Source organism: Psammomys obesus, unplaced genomic scaffold, assembly GCF_907164565.1.
Source record: "Psammomys obesus unplaced genomic scaffold, mPsaObe1.curated_primary_1811, whole genome shotgun sequence".
NCBI lineage: Eukaryota > Metazoa > Chordata > Mammalia > Rodentia > Muridae > Psammomys > Psammomys obesus.
Genome location: NW_026585609.1, coordinates 6,097,553 through 6,101,308, shown reverse-complemented (window position 1 = coordinate 6,101,308; position 3,756 = coordinate 6,097,553). Strand labels below are relative to the sequence as shown.

At 46.5% G+C, this 3,756-nt stretch overlaps 1 long non-coding RNA gene across 1 annotated transcript in view; it reads left to right on the top strand.

Annotated features, from left to right (window-relative positions):
* The first annotated feature begins 860 nt into the window (after nt 1-860).
* Nucleotides 861-3,756, top strand: part of LOC129679522 (uncharacterized) — a 14,791-nt gene continuing 11,895 nt past the window's right edge. Inside the window, exons 1-2 of the long non-coding RNA XR_008720562.1 lie at nt 861-1,424; nt 3,098-3,219. This is a non-coding gene — a long non-coding RNA (uncharacterized LOC129679522). The remainder of the gene's footprint in view (nt 1,425-3,097; nt 3,220-3,756) is intronic.

The window sequence follows — 3,756 nt, the reverse complement described above, 5'->3', positions numbered from 1 at the left end:
TGTCATAAGGGCTTCCCCCGAACATGATCTCACCCATGCTCAGGGCACTGTGGCCGCCCTTTGAAGCTGCCAATCAATAAATGCCTTGGGTGCGACCATTTGCAAGCAAGCCACACTTAGGTCTTTGGTTTGAAAGCCAGATGCTTGCATGCCTGTCACACTGCAGCGGGCCGTTCTGCTTTGGTCATGAAGAGGTGGCTAGACCTGATAAATGCACTTTGGCAATAAAGCAGTGAACTGTGGGACTGGATGAGAATGGAAAAGCAATGCATGGCAGAAACAAATGGCAAGGAGCCAGTATTTGCCATCAGCTAGAGCTTGCCAACTGGAGCCTCTTCCTGTGCCTTCTATGTCAGGAAGCCAAATCTATTTTTTTTCTTTGTGGTTTGCAAACATATGTTTTAAAATTTTTAAAGAAGTTAGTGTGTATTAATTGGGTTTTCATCATAAATCCCACTTCTGCTAGGAGAATAGGTGGTGTCTATAAACCATAAACTCATGGACATGAAAGCAGAGAGATGTGTGTGTGTGTGTGTGTGTGTGTGTGTGTGTGTGTGTGTATGTTAGGATCTGTACAGAGGCAGGAAAGAGAAGAGTCTAAAATTATTCTTGCCAATCTTGAGCAAAGCTCATGCCTTGCATCAAGGAAGAAACAGCCTGCCTCCTCCTGCCTCACTCTGGTTGCCGGCAGGTCCACCCCAAGAGAAAGGGAGCTGACCCTGACTTGGTTCCCCTTTCCTGGAAAATAATGTGATTGTTCACACTCTGAAGGTCTGACCACCTGGAGACATCTCTGAGTCTATCATTTTTTTTTTTTTTTTTTTTTTATTTTTTTTTTTTTTATTTTTTTTGACGTTTTGAGATTCCTTTCTTCCCTTCCTGGAAACCTTCTTCGAGGATTAAGAGGTCTGTGAAAGAACGTCATTTCCTTGAGGGTAGATTATGTTTTGTGGTATTTAAGTAGCTAACTAGTCATATAACTAGCTGATTAACCAAGTAGCTAACCGGTAAACTAACTAGCAGCTAGCCTCCTAACTGACTAACTAGAATCTGAATACAGCCAGAGAAGTAGCAAAGAGCCGAGATGAGTGCCCTCTTCCATCCGACCATGGAAATTGGAAATCCTCTGGAACCATAGCTTCTGGCCGACCCCAGCTGGAAACCACAGTGTCTTCTGTGGCCATCTGAAATGCTCAGGAGTGATTTCGAATTTTTCTCTAATCTTGGATGGCCGGACAACAGCCCCAAGATGCTTCACGACACACACCCGTGCCTGCCGAGCACTTCTCTTGTTTGCAGGACAGTTTCACCCGGCCCTGCCAAGTGTGGAGAGAGGCCCCACGTGCACTTTCAGTCACGTGACTCATGACTCAGGCGCTTTCTGGTTCCTGCCCATCACAGAGTATGGGAACCTGGGAGGAAAGGTAAGAACTGACTACGCTGTGGCTCTCTGGGAGGGGCCAGGGTTGGGCAGCGGTTTGTTGTTCTGCGGTGCCCTGACCCTTTTTATGTGAGTGCAATAAAGTTATCACACGGGCACAGAATTGCTGCCGATGGTTCAGAGCCACCGAAATCAGGGCTCGGAGGTGGGGACCTATTTGAATGAAAGGGTTGGTCTCTGACCTCCCCACCGGGGAAATATTTCTTCTGCTAGCTAAATATTTCTTCTGCAGGAATCCACCCAGCCAAACGTAGCATGTGTGCTTGCTCTTGCTTTACTAGATGGAGAGGAAAATCCATTTTACAGCAGGAGGGATGTCTAAGTGATGTGGGGAGAACAACGCTAAAACAGTTCTGCTGAACAGCAACAGTTCTGCTGTCTGCTCTTCTAAACTGCATTTATGAAAGTCCCTTCCTTCATTTTTAAAGTTTGAAAAGATTCATTTATTATTATCTTCAGCTTATGTGTATGTGTGTCTGTCCATGTGGAGGTATGGGTACATGACTTCAGGTATCCTCTGAGGCCAGAAAAGGTAATTTGACCCCTTATAGATATAAGCGGCCATATGGGTCTCAGGAACCAAACCCAGGTCCTTTGAAAGAGCAGCAAGTGCTTTTGAAAGCAGAGACCATTTTCCAGCCCTAGGAGTCCTTCCTTAGAGCTCTTCACCATTGAACTGCTCCTTTCCAGAGAAGAGGTAGAGGACACAGAAGCTCTGAGCTTTTCTCATATAGATTGTCATCTTGGAAACCCTTTTGGGGGATTTCAGAGCACAGTGTTCTGTGATTTTTAGGTGGGATGCATTGTCTTTATTGTGACGAGGGTGTCACAAAAAGAAAGAAGCTCCACTGAGACACAGATTGGAACAGATGCTAAGACTCACAGCCAAAGCATTAGGAGAAGCATGGGGAGTCTTGTGGAAAAGTGGGAGGAAGGACCTGGAGGGGACAGGAGCTCCACAAGAAGACCAACAGAGCCAATTAACCAGGGCCCAGAGGAGCCTTCGGACAGTGAAGCACCTAATCAAGGACCATGCATGGGCTGGACTTAGGCCCCTTGCACAGATGTAGCTGATGGGCAGCTCGGGCCTCATGTGGGCTTCCTAGTAAGTGGAGCCAGGGCTGACTCTGACATGGACTCAGTTGCCTGCTTTTTGATCACTTTCCCCTGGCAGACTGACTCACCAGAGCATGGGAAGAAGATGTGATTAGTCCTGATGTGACTTGATGAGCTGGGGTGGGTTGGTAGGGAGGCCTCCTCTTCTCTGAGGAATAGGGGAGCAGTGAGAGGGATGGAGGGTGGGACTAGGAGAGGAGGGAGAGGGCTACAATAGGGATGTAAAGTGAATGAAATTTTAAAAAGCCATGAGTTTGGTTTGGTTTGGTTTGGAGTCAGAAGCACAGATTTGATGCCTACCAGGTATTATATCAGTACTGTTTCCCTCCTCTGAGAACCTCTATTTACTCTTCCTGAAATGGCGAGCGAAGGCTCTAACTTCTTCAGTCACTGTGAAGACAAAGGAAACGTGTGTGACAGCATCAGGGTAATGGCTGTCACTGAAGAAGTGGCCCACAAACACTTGTTCACTGGCTTTCAAGGCAGGACCTATAATTTCTGTTTTCTTTCTCCCTTCCTCTCTCCTCCCTTCTTTTTTAGAGTTTTGAAGACAGGGTCTTGCTTTATGTTCCTGGATGACCTGGCACTGGCTAGGTAGCCCAGGTTGGTCTTGAACTGATGGCCGTACTTTGGCCTCAGCCTTCTGAGAGCTGGAGTTACAGGTATGTTCCACCACGACCAGATTATATTCCCCCTTCTCTGCCTCCTCCTTATGTCTTCTGGTTTGTCTCAGACAAGATCTCTGTAGCGCAAGCTGACCTCCAACACCTGGTCCTCTCAGCCTTCATCTCCCCAGTGCTGAGCAAATGGTCTTTTGCCGCTTGTAACTTCCATGGGTTTTCTGGATAAGTGTGTGGCTTAGCCCACTGTACAAACTTGGTGGCTGTGTTGAGTGACCATCTGAATAGCAGTTGAGGACAAGCAATCTAAAAAGGACTTAGGACCATTCTGTAGTCTGGATAAGGTCCGAGAAGCCTGAGATTAAAGGTCTTTATTTCAGGGGCATGAAAGGAGATGAGATGGGGCATCTCTGTGTGAGAAGGCAGATCCACAGAATAAGAATATGGGGGAAACAGAAAACTGGAGGGCTTGTTCCTAGGAGAGGTCTGGTGCTTGCATGTGTAAAAAGAACGGGACCACTAATGCCCACCTAAAAAAAAAAATGTGTGTGTATATATATATATATATATATATATATA